The following is a 13,144-nucleotide window of genomic DNA, read 5'->3' on the forward strand; positions in this document are numbered from 1 at the left end:
GAGAGGCACAAGGCAGGGGGGCACCTCAAGGGGCCCACGGGGCTAGGAGGGAGGGCTGGGGTGAGGGAGGGCCCAGAGGGGGCTCTCGCCAGGTGGTCTTAATCTCCTCAGTGAAATAGGAGTCCTGGGGGTGGGTGGGGGAGGTGGGAGCTTGAGACAGCTGCCGGAGGGGATGGCCTGACAGCCTGAGGCCCCGGTGGAGCCCCTGCCGCTGAGCCCACTCTGGTCAGCCCCTGGATGGGTCCCTGGGCAGAGACTGGAGCAAGTTCTTCCACCACCCCTCCCCCCTGGGCCTCTTTGCCTTCATGGCTGAGAGGGTCTGGCCTGCATCTGTGTGTAGGGGGTGGCCTGGCCCTTTCTGCTGTAGAAGTCCTCATCAGTGACTGGGTGGGAAAGAGGCTAGGTCAATTTTGCCTCTTATAGCCCCCCTTTTGCATCCCCACTAACCCACTAAGCTACCCCTGGCTCTGAGGTCATGCCAGTGGTGCATCAGGGAGGGGAGGGGAGAGGCCCCTGGCCAGGCCTGGACCCTTAGGTTCCCTCCAGAGCTGAGCACTGGGACCCAGAAGGACAGAGGGAGGTCTGGCTGAATCTTTCCACCTCTACCATGCCTTGGTCTTTTCCTCTGCCCACTGAGGGGCCTGCAGAGATGGGGAAACTGAGGCCAAGACAGGGTGAGTGAAGCTATCCTTGGCTGCCAGGCATCGGGGTAGGAGGAGATGTGGGTGGTACAGAGGCTCCCGCTGCCCCATCCTGCTAAGTGGATGGTCGACACCAGCTGTGGGGCAAAAGGATAGACAGATGGATTCAAGCTCTCAACGGTGCCCCAAAGCCAACCCAGCCCCTCCTTCCAAGATGCTTGCTAGGACTGAATGCACCCAGGGATGCTCCATGCTAGGCAGAGAATAGGCCAGCACCTGGTTGTCTTGGGCGTCACTGGAAATGGCCAGGACTTGAGGCCGATGTGAGTGTCTGAGGTGCCCACTGGAGAAACAGAGGCAGCCCCCTGACAAAGCCAATGTGGAGCGGGACCACTGGGGCTTCCCTGGGCCAACCTCGCTCTCCTTCCATCTCCATTGCCTCCCTGCCTGGGTCCTGGCTCCCATCGGGCCCCTCCTTCCTGGCTCTGTGCCATGGTTCTGTCCCCACCGACAACTAAATTCATCAGGACTGCACCCTTTGAATATGCTGAGCCCTTTTTTCTGCTTTGCTGTTTCTGCCTGTTCCTTAACCCTATGGGGATAAGTGGCAGGAGCAAGCAGTCTGGGTGAATGGCCTTGAAGATCCACAGGGAGGTGCACATCAGTGGGGCTAAGCAGGCCTTCTTGAGCTAGACCCAAGCTGGCATCTGGGGAGTCAGATCTCCCAGAGCCCCTTCAACTTAGCACCCAAATGGTTCCCTCTCATGGCTTCAACATCACTATTCTCCTGAGCTCTTCCCGCCCATCTCCACACATTCAAGGCAGGATGACCGTTAGTCGTTCTTACCTAATAGGAAATTTTGGAAGGTTCATCCTAACATCCACTAAGACCAGCCAGAGTCTTACTCCAGGGGAGAGTACCTTTCCATCTGAGAAGTGTAGAAGGGGTCAGGACCCTTCAGATGTCTGCAGCGACAGCCCAGATCTAAGGGAAGAAGGTCCTGGAAGGGGATTGCTGCTCCCAGATGAAAAGCTATGCAATTGCCAGGGCTGCGTGGGAGGTAATCAAAGAGGGTGGCCATGGAGATGTGAGGAGGGCAGTGGAGATGGCGCAGGCCACAGGGACACTGAACCCCAGGCACTGAATCTGAAGGGTATTTTTCTGACTCCAGCTTTGGGCTTCTGGCTCTGCTTCCTGGGGATGAGGCCCCTTCTACACTCAGCATGAGTCTTTTCTGCGTGGTAACTGCCCTGGAGCAGGGCCTAAAGCCCCATGGCCTGGAAGCTTTGGACTTTGGGGCTCACTTTTCTTGTCTGCAGAAAAGTGGGAGCCCAGGGACCTCCTTGGTAGCCCAGGACTGAGGGCAATGAAGATTGACTGTGCTATGCATCAGGGGTAGGGGCAGAGGTCCAAGATTACAGCAGTGAAAGGCACATCCCAGGTCAGCCAAGGGAGTCTTAGGGGTATTGCTGTGGTCCTGATTGTCAGGCACTGAGCCCATGTCAGTAAATTATGCCTGTTGTGTTTATGCTTCAAAGAGCAGCAGGGCCCTGGCCGATTGGCTCAGTGGTAGAGTGTCGGCCTGGCGTGTAGGAGTCCAGGGTTCGATTCCCGGCCAGGGCACACAGGAGAAGCGCCCATCTGCTTCTCCACCCCTCCCCCTCTCCTTCCTCTCTGTCTCTCTCTTCCTCTCCCGCAGCCGAGGCTCCATTGGAGCAAAGTTGGCCCAGGCGCTGAGGATGGCTCTATGGCAGGGGTCCCCAAACTTTCTACACAGGGGGCCAGTTCACTGTCCCTCAGACTGCTGGAGGACCGGACTATAAAAAAAACTATGAACAAATCCCTATGCACACTGCACATATCTTATTTTAAAGTAAAAAACAAACAAACAAACAAAAAAAAACGGGAACAAATACAGTATTTAAAATAAAGAACAAGTAAATTTAAATCAACAAACTGACCAGTATTTCAATGGGAACTATGGGCCTGCTTTTGGCTAATGAGATGGTCAATGTCTGGTTCCATATTTGTCACTGCTAGCCGTAACAAGTGATATGACGTGCTTCAGGAGCCATGACGTGTGTGTCCCGCATCACTGGAAGTAGTACTGTACGTGAGCGACGCCGCACTTTGCGGTGCCACCACATACAGTACTTCAGGAGCACAGGGTGCGGATGCATCCTGTGCTCCTCTCACTGACCACCAATGAAAGAGGTGGCCCTTCTGGAAGTGCAGCGGGGCTGGATAAATGGCCTCAGGGGGCCGCATGTGGCCCGCAGGCCGTAGTTTGGAGACTCCTGCTCTATGGCCTCTGCCTCAGGCACTAGAATGACTCTGGTTGCAACAGAGCAATGCCCCAGATGGGCAGAGCATCGCCCCCTGGTGAGCACACCGGGTGGATCCTGGTTGGGCGCATATGGGAGTCTGTCTGACTGCCTCCCCGTTTCCAACTTCAGAAAAATACAAAAAAAAAAGCAACAGTGGCCGTTGTGTAGGTGCTGAGAACATTGCCCTGGGGTCTGTACATCACCCTGTTGGTATGGCATGTCACCTCCTCCATTCTATGTGTGCTGTCTTTCTTAATGTGGCCTCAAGTATCCCTGGCTCTGATCTTGAGGCTGGATGTCTCCAAATAGGTGTCCAAGTCCTTCTAGACTCCCTGGCAGCCCCCTTTCCCTCACCAGTTGGTTTATGGCCTGGGTATACCTCCAGAGTAGCTCCCCATAGCCACTGTGAACAGCTAGCATCAAGCATCTTAGATTTCTGACAAGGGGACCTCCCACCTGGTGGCAGCTGATACCTGAGCCCACCCCACCCAGTGGCAAGGGGCAGGGGTGAATGACCTGGCTGGAGATAGCTATTGTGGGAAAATCCCAATGTCACTCACTAGTGCCAGAGGGGAGACTGAGGCACAGAGCAGGGCAACGCCTCGGGCATCTATAAGGGGCCTTGCCCAGCTGGGGTCCTGGCACACCCCAGCCTGGCCCTGCCCTTGGTGCCCTGCACACCTCTGCTGTCCACCCGCCCGCCCAGGCAGAAAATGGTCATTTCCTCCGGCCCCCGCCCCAGGGAGCGACACGGAGCTGGCAAAACAAACAGGCCATTCCTCCTGTGGCCGCTGGCTGGTGATGGATGGCCAGAAGGGCTAGCCGTGCTGATGGACGACCGCCCATCATGTGTGGGCCAGGGGCGGGGGGCCAGTGAGGCCTTGGACACAGACACACACTCACGAGCCATGGTGCGGGCCACGTTCCAATCTGAGACCTTCCCTGGCCAGAGACCCAGGCAGACCAAAACCTGGGCAAGTCACTGCCCCCAAGCCTCAGTTTCCCCATCTATGTGCAGTCTAGGCCCCCATCATGAGTGAGGGATAAGCCAACATGATAACATACCTAATGGTGGGATCTTCCATGTACCCTGTGAGATCCCTATTCGTCAAGAACCTTCTCCTCGGCCTCTGCACTCCGGGCCTGGTCAGGCTGGGGTCCTTTGAAGCCTTTCTCAGCACCTGGGTGTGTCTGCATGGGCCCAGGAGGTCTCCCAGCAGAGGCTGAGCTGAGGGTACCTGGTCAGGGAGAACAGGCCTGGAGGGGCCCGGTCCCTGAGCTCAGGGTTGGATGGGGAAGGCACAGCAGGAGGGTCTGAGGCTTGATGAAATACCAGGTAGCGGGGCTCTGAGTCTCAGGGTCTGAGGGCCCTGGATGCACTAAACAGCCCCAAAAAGGCCAAAGGATCTCTGCCCCAGTCAGCCCAGCTCCAACTTTTTTTTTTTTTTTTGTATTTTTCTGAAGCTGGAAATGGGGAGAGACAGTCAGACAGACTCCCGCATGCGCCCGACCGGGATCCACCCGGCACGCCCACCAGGGGCGAAGCTCTGCCCACCAGGGGGCGATGCTCTGCCCCTCCTGGGCATCACTTGACCAGAGCCACTCTAGCGCCTGGGGCAGAGGCCAAGGAGCCATCCCCAGCGCCCGGGCCATCTTTGCTCCAATGAAGCCTTGGCTGCAGGAGGGGAAGAGAGAGACAGAGAGGAAGGAGGGGGGGTGGAGAAGCAAATGGGCGCTTCTCCTATGTGCCCTGGCCGGGAATCAAACCCGGGTCCCCCGCACGCCAGGCCGACGCTCTACCGCTGAGCCAACCGGCCAGGGCCAATTATTATTATTATTATTATTATTATTATTATTATTATGCCTTCCCCATCCAACCCTGAGCTCAGGGACCGGGCCCCTCCAGGCCTGTTCTCCCTGACCAGGTACCCTCAGCTCAGCCTCTGCTGGGAGACCTCCTGGGCCCATGCAGACACACCCAGGTGCTGAGAAAGGCTTCAGAGGACCCCAGCCTGACCAGGCCCGGAGTGCAGAGGCCGAGGAGAAGGTTCTTGACGAATAGGGATCTCACAGGGTACATGGAAGATATTATTATTATTATTATTTTTATTCATTTTAGAGAGGAGAGAGAGAGAGACAGAGAGAGACAGAGAGACAGGGGGAAGGAGCTGGAAGCATCAACTCCCATATGTGCCTTGACCAGGCAAGCCCAGGGTTTCGAACCGGCGACCTCAGCATTTCCAGGTCGACGCTTTATCCACTGCACCACCACAGGTCCCCAGCTCCAACTTTTCCAGCCCCTCTATCTACTGGGGCCAGGGAGTGTCACCTCGTATAGATAGGAAAACTGAGGATTGGGGAAGTTCTAGCTGGAGGAACACAGGTCCCACCTGGGGTGGGCCCTGGTGGATACTCCTGAGACCTGCCACATCCATCTAATAGCAAACCCTGCCAGGCGGGGTGGGCTCTGCCCACAGCTCTCAGGGAGGCCATGGCTGACATGTCTCCATCCCGGGCTGGCTCAAAGACCTTCTGGTCCTGACTGCCGGCCACCTGTGGGCCCAAGGGACACCCTGCTACCCAGCCTGAGGCCTGTGGTAGCATAGCCCACCCAGCTGTTGACTGGCTGGAGAGGAAAGGGCAGCTGTGACCAGGCCTCTGACCCCCCTGGCTGAGAGGAAGCTTCTAAGACCCCCACTTCCTGAACCTCAGAGTGGGCTGGGCTGAGCCCTTGCACTTCCCTCCAGAGCCCCCAACCCTGCCCTCAGCTTCTCCAACCCAGTCCCAAAGCCCTTCAGCTGTTTGTTTCCTGGGGCCAGGGTGGAGGGGCATGGCCAAGTCACTTGCCCTGGTCTGGGGTCAGCAGAGGCAGGAAGCCCCATTGAATGGGGTGTGAAGACCTGGGGAGTGAAGGGCCTGGGCAGATAGGGAAGGCTGAGCTGAGGAGGGACTTTCTCTGGAGACAAGTTTGCCTGCAGACAAACGGGGTTGTGACTTCTACCATAAGACTCCTCCGATCTAGGCTAACCCATGGTTCAAGGCCCTGTGGGTGTAGGATGGGCTCACCACTGCTGTAGCCAGGGTGATGCTCTGATGTGGTCATCAGCTTCCTGGGACAGATCAGGAATGCCTGAGGTCACCTTCCCCCACTGAGATGGCTGCAGGGGGTGGCAGGTGATGCCAGAATGGGCGTATGTGTCTGTAGGAAAGGTCTGTGGGCAGGGATCTGGGGTTCCAGGTGGAGGCTTTTAAGCTCTCTCTGGTCTGGTGAGTTTGGACTGTGCCTACTAGGCTGGGTGAGACCGAGACATCCCTGCCCCTCCATGCTGCTGGGGCAGGAAGTCTAGGTCTGGCCTGGGCTGACAGAACAGGAGCAGGACCAAGGCGCCCACAGTGGGCAGGAAGAGGCCCTGCACTCCAGGAGGGATGGGTGGCCACTGAGGGGCCATTTCCTCCCTGGGAATATCCTGCTGGTCAGCAGGAGGGAAGAGGGCTCTAGTCCAGGAAGGCAGGAAGGGCCTGGGGCTCACATCACTTCATCCCCTTGTCCCCTCAGGCAGGGCCCTGGCAGGTCCCAGGAGGGATGAGCTCATGGATGTCTGAGCCTCTGGATCTCAAAGGTCACTGCCTCTCCCCCCACCCAACCTAGAGCTCTTGCACCCCCACCCCCACCGCCCACCCTGCACCAAGCTGCCAGAGTTTGCAGCACTGTCAGCCTTATTTATCATCCTTTCATGTCCCAGAGCTCAGCCTCTTGTCCAGTTTCAGTTCCGCATATAACCATGGCCAGAGCCCATGCCTCCCAGGCCGTGAGTGGCTGTGGACATAGGGCCAGGAGCCTAGGGCGAGGCCCCACAGGCACAGTCTCTGGCTCAGAGCTCAACCCAAGCCATCAGGCTGGGCCTGGGCAGACTGCCCAGCCCCAGCTGCCCCTACTCTGGGCCCCGGGATGGGGTCAACAGCCCAGCACCCTCTAATGGCCTAAATATAACCTGAGCAGGCGCCTGGCCGGGAATAGAGACCTCTGTCAGCTCCCAGCAGGTGCTGGTGGGAGGAAGGTCAGCATGATTGGCAGGGGTGTCGGCCAGGCAGGCAGCCAGACGTGGGTCATGTGAATGTCGGTGGCAAGGCCCAAGGGTGAGGCGGCATGTCCTTGTAGGACAGCTGGATGCCCGGCCCTCTCCACTCAAAGCAGCCCTGGACCCTGCCTTCATCCTCACCTCAAGCCTGAGGCTCTATCAGGTCTCTCGGAAGGGTAGGCCTGCCCAGCATTGACTGTGTGGTTGAGCCTTTGGCACAATCCCACCCTGCCACTATGGTCCCCACAGCCTCAGCCCCTCCTGTCCCCTCTGCCCTCAGGTCCTATACTGCCCTGTATGTTCATCCTTGTACCATCCCGTGCCAAACCCCTCTTTTTCAGGCTGTTCTGAGCTAACAACTAGCCCGGCAGAGGGAGCTTGACTTCAGTGTCCTCTGGACACCTCCTCTGGACCTCACCTCCTGTCCCAGCCTCAAAGTGCTCCTGACCTGACAGTCCATTCCGGGTCAAGTCTCTGAGGAAAGGCTCAGCAGGGGAGGGGTCAGAGTCCCTGCCCCACCTCTCAGCTGCCCTCCCCAGGCCCCTCAGACAGCATTCTGGGCCCCAGGACCCACCTTGGCCTGTCTCCCAAGCCCAGTGCTGCATCCCCCCCTGCTGGGCGAGTCCTGGACACCAAGCAACCTGCCCTTAAATATGGCTGTCCCCAGCCAGCCCCTCCACTGCTCCCCTAAAGCACAGCCTTCTCTCCCACTCCTGTAGAGAGGAGACTATCCAGCTAAGAGTCTGCAAATGTACTGCAAAATGCCAAACATCCTGCGAGAGATGGAACCTTCCTAGTTTTCCACTGTGGTCATTCCAGTTACCTGAATCCAAACCGATGGTTTCTACCCTCACTTGATTAAAGTCACATGCAAAGCCCTTGGGGCAGAAGTGGCAGGTGCTGGGGAGGAGAGGTCTGTCTCAGGTACTGCAGGGTCCAGTGGTCTGGCCTGACTCAGAGGGGGCACGGAGAGGGCAAGGGCAGGTGGTGAGGAGAGTGGAGGCTGATGAGTCCAAGACACCCGCTGCCACTAAACCCCACTGGAGTGTTTGTAGATTGAATAAGCGAATGTTTGTTCAGCAACTACAATGTGCCCAGGACCATGCTCATCACATAACACATGTCGCCATCCCAGAAGTCAGAATCTCAGAGCCTTGGACTCTAGGAGGAAGCCTTGGTTCCCGGGGCTCTCTGTCTGAAGGGGACCTCAGGAAAACCAGCCTGAACTTCCCTCTCAAGCCCCTTGCAGTCTTCTGGCCCTACGTTCATGCGCTTAGTGATGAGAAGCTCACTCCCCAGAGGCAGCCCACGGCATCCAGGTTAGTGGCCTTTGCAGTTCTTGCTTTGCAGGTTGGTGAGTAGAAAGCCCATCCCTGGAATGACAGCAGGGCCAGCACAGGGGGTGATGCCTGGTGTGCAGGAGCTTGGGCTAGGGAGGCAGGAGGGGACAGACCAGGGAAAGCTGGGGGTTGACTGGAGAGTGCGGCCCTGCGGCAACCCCTCCAGCCCTGCCCTGAGTACCCCAGGAGGGGTGCTACTCAGCTCCATGGCCCTGCCTGTGCTGGACATGGTGGAGGCAGTGGAGGCTTGTTTATTCTTCATCTAGTTTTTCTGGTTTGGAGCCTAGGTGCCCAAGCAGGGCTAGGGGCCTGGGAACCACTGGGCAGTGAGGGCGGACGAGGAGGTGGCCCTGTCAGGGGTATGGCTGAGGGAAGGAATTGGGTTTAGGACTCTGCCTTGCTGCCACCTTCCTGTCCATGTCTGCCCTCACCTGCTGACAGGTGGGTGAGCTCCACCCTGAACTGCTGGGGTCATATGGGCTTTGAAGAGGAGGCCTGCTCCTCAGCCCATCTGTCTCCACCAGCTCTCCCCTCACAGGCCCGGAAGGGGACCCAGGATGCAGCCTCAATGTGGCTTCCCTGTTAGAGGGGCTGAGGTGGGAGTAGGTTCCCGAAAGTAAGTAGCTTTGGTTCTTGGCCTCCTTGGCTCTCTTCGGTGAGAGGCGTGGGTAATAAGCTCTGGGTGGGGGAAATGGGGACAGTGGCAGTGAGCAGGGGCTTGAGGCCCCAGAGCATGGTGCTCTTGGGGGAACCTCCCATCCACACGGCACTGTCTCCCCTTGTTTTAAATCCGGGTTCCTCTGCTTCCTACCTGTGGGGCCCTGGACCCTGTGCCCCTGGAGGGATGGTCAATGGCGGCCTTTCTCCTTCCTCCTCCTCATTCCCGTCACATCCTGCCCTCCTATTCCAAACCCTACTGCTTGCCTCTTCTCTTCACCCTAACCCCAGCTGCCCAAAATGCCCAAGATGCCCTCTTTTCTCCCGTCAGATTCTGCCCACCTGCCCTCTTCTCAGACATACTGGGGAAACCAAGGCCCAAGGAGTAGAGGGAAGTGCTGAACTGAAGCGGTGGGGATGGAGTGGTAGAAACTCTCATGGGGCCATGGCGGCAGTGGTGGGCGGGTCCTGGCCGTGACCACTGGGGAGGCAGTGACTTCTGGGCATACTGGTTTCCTGGGAGGGGCTGCTCTGTAGGCTTCAGCCCCCGGTGGGCACAGTTTCCCAGCCTCCTAGCCTGGCAGAGCCATTAGTCAGAGTTCTGCCTGCAGACAGCAGGATCCTTGTAAGAGGTTGAAGCCCCAAGTATGTGGCTGGGTAAGGGAACTATGGACAGTGTCTGTACCCCTAAAGTGGTGCACTGTGGGAGCAGCCCCTGGCAGCTGTCCTTCCTCTGTCCAGCCCACCCTAATCTCCCTCCAAGCTCTCCATCATCACCCACCTGACACCATCTTCATTTCAGAGATAGGGAAACTGAGGCACAGTGACACAGTGTGTCTCTCCAGGTCTGGCAATGAGTCCTTCCCTGCCCTGTGCTGTCTACCCACCCATCCAGCCCTTTCACCCATGATGTCTAGTGAGGTGATGGATCAGGTCCAGGTCTGGTTCTACCTGAGGGAGGGAGGCTGCTGGGCTCCCAGGCGGGCATGTGGCACCAAATTCCCTCTGCTGGGGGGGGGGGGGGGGGTTAGCAGCTGGGGATGGAGCTGGAGTATGTGCATGCCATTTCTGGTTTCACTCTTCAGGCCCCAGAGTGTTTTGAGGGTGCATAGGAGTTCACCAGGGCAGAAGGGCCAGTAAGAAATGGACCGTGGTCCAGTGGGGAAGTTGGGGCTCAAGTTGAGTGGGCAGCACCCAGGCCCCAGAGGCAGGAGACTGGGATTCATATTCAGGTCTGTCCTCAGAGCTCCCTCCGTCCCATGGCCCAGACAGGAGGGCCTCAGGGGCTGGACAGAGTTGAGGAAGGCCAGAGTTGCATAGTGGGGCTGGCTATAGGCTTTCCCTGTAACTCTGGAAGGGTTGTCCCCTCTCATGGCCTTGGTTTCCTATCTGTAAAATGATCAATGGCCCCTAGGGAGACCCTCTGCCTCTGACAGACTCTGTGGCATGGGGGTAGGGGTGTGGCCCGGCCCCACCAGCTGAACCAGATCAGGGACTCAGTGCAGGTGCTTTGAAAGCTGGGGGCCTCACTGACTGGGGTCGTTAGAATGGCCCACCCTGGAAGAATCCCTTGAACATCTGCCTCCTCACCCTCCACATTCCCAGCTGGTCCTGGGCTGGCCCAGCCCCCAAAACATTTCTTAGAGATTAAGCTCTAATCCTGTCAGACCCAGCAGGTCCCCAGCCTCCCTGACTTGTGCTGTCCACTACCAACCCGGTCCCTCTACCCATGGTGTTCAAACAGTCAAGACCCTAGGAGGCTACCAGAAAGAAGATGGCTCCACTGAGTCCCTATGAGACTCAGAGCCTGGGCCTCACCCAGGCAAGCTTTGTTCAGCCTGAGCCAAGCTTCGGGCCTCTCTGTAGCCCAGGGAACTGAGAGTCCCTTCTGATGTTGAGGTGAAGAAACCCTCGCATGATGCTTTTTCATTAGACCGGTTCCAGCACACAAATCCATGCTCTCACTCCTGCATCCCAGGCAGACATTGCAATAGATCCCAGATCTCCTGTTCCATGGACCTGGAAGCTTCAGGTTTCTCAGCCCTGAGCTCCAGGTGGCTTCTGCCAGTGGGTCAAAAGCAGCACAGCAACTTGCCTACCATGATGGCAGTGGGGAAAAACCATTCTGGTAACACCAGGGAAAGCCTGAACTCCCTAGAGAAGTTCAGGGCTCCTGAGGGACCAGCAGAGTGGGGAGCCAACACCAGGCCCCCACCCTCAATGTTGAAACTGACCTTGGTTCTGACCTCTCAGAAAGGGTCCTGCCTCATTGTCCTTCCTGCCCCACCAGAACTGCAGCCCAGGGAGAGGGGAAAGGCAGGGCTGGTTCATGGTAGGGCTGTGAGGGGTGGGGGGTGGGGTGGGGGTTCTTCTCCTCTGGCTGGCCCTGCCCCCAGGAGGCCTGGATAGGAGCCTTGGCGCAGCTTGGGCTCCAGAAACATTTGTTTTAAGTCTTAAAATATCAGGTTCCTGCATCACGGGACTTCCCTACGGGCCTCCAGACAGGCGGGAGGGATTTCAGGAAAGAAGATTCCCCCTCTGGCCCCCACCCCACCAGCCTCTCTGCCTGCCCCTTGGCCTTAGCTGAAGCCAGCCAGTGTTTAGGGGGATGCCAGCTGGGCCCCTACTCTTCTGTTCTGGGGAAACCCCAGTTTGCCCACAGCAAACCCCACTCTTCAGAGCCCCTCTACCTTCTCAGATCCAGGGGGGTGGAGGCATAAGCCCCCAAAGCCTCAGTCTTCTCCCAGAGCTCAAACGTGCTCTAATAGGACCAATAGATGCCTTCAGCCAAGAACAGTTCAGATGGGGAAACCAAAGCCTGGTGTGGAGGTGGGCTCTCACTCATGGCATGGAGCTGTGCTCCCACCCTGTTGTCGAGCCCTGTGGTGGATGCAGGGCCACTAGGAAGCAGTCTTAAAAATATGACAGCAACACATTGATGCTGAGCCTAATATTTAGGGTAACTTCCCAGGGACAGGGATGCTTGCAGTGGGGTCTTGAAGGTTGAATAGGAGTTTTAGGATGATTCTAGTCCTATTTGGGAGGCTCCCTAGACAGAAGGCCAAGCCTGAGCAGCCCCAGACTGGAGGGACAGGCTGGTGCCAGGCTTGTGTTGTAGGGTCATGAGGAATGGGGGACTTGCGGGGCCTGCAAGACAGGCCCAAGAGTGGGGCTGGCCCCAGTTTCAGGTGAGGGTGGCGTGGGAACTTGCTGCTTGGGGGACAAGAGAACCCAACCCTCCTGGTCAGCAGTTCTGCCATTCAGCATGAAGGTGGCTCCTTCCTACCTCTGCTGCCCTTGGGACCACTGCCCAGAGGAAAGCACAGCTCCCAAGGTCCGCCCACTCCCCCCCAGGCAGACCACCGGCCTTGGCCCGAGGGACTCGCCTTGGCGCAGAGTGGGAATTGGAGCCAGGCAGCAACAGCTGGCCCCACTCGAGCGTCCCCCAGGGGCCACTGCCTTTGTTCCCAGACTCCCATCCCAGCAGTTCCCAGGCTGCACCCCACCCCCAAAACATACTGCTCAAGATGTGGCCAGAGAAGGCTGTGAGGGGACCACCTGCTGGGAGATCTCACCTACACTCTGGCTACCACACCCAGGCTGGGGGAGGCCCAGCATGGCCCCTGGCTCAGCCCTGCCTATGTTCATAAGCTCAGTCCCCTGGCAGAAACATACACTCTCCAGATGGTGGAAGACCCCAGGGACACCCCTCCATCCACAGGAGACCACATATAGGGAGGCAAACCCCCAATAGCTCTGGGGCAGTTGCACACAGACCTGTGTAGGAGAAGAAATAGATCAGTCTGGTGGCTGCCATCCTTCTTGGTAGCACCAGTGGGGTGTCTCCATGCCTTCGTGGGGACTGGTCTTGGAGAGTTCCAGGCAGCACTCACAGACCCCGTGCTCCTGTTCTTGCACCTCCTCGGACCCTGGGCACAGCCTGGGGTGCCAACTTGTCTGTGGCTGAAGCAGTGAGCCCCTGTGTGTCGGCCTTGCCCTCCAGAGTGACCCTGGCGGAGCGCTCCCCTACCGGTCCCCCACCCTCCAGAGGATTCCAGACACAGCCACACATGGGGCATTGGCCTCTCAGAAGGAGTGT

Source organism: Saccopteryx bilineata, chromosome 2 (assembly GCF_036850765.1).
Source record: "Saccopteryx bilineata isolate mSacBil1 chromosome 2, mSacBil1_pri_phased_curated, whole genome shotgun sequence".
In the NCBI taxonomy this organism is placed as follows: Eukaryota; Metazoa; Chordata; class Mammalia; order Chiroptera; family Emballonuridae; genus Saccopteryx; species Saccopteryx bilineata.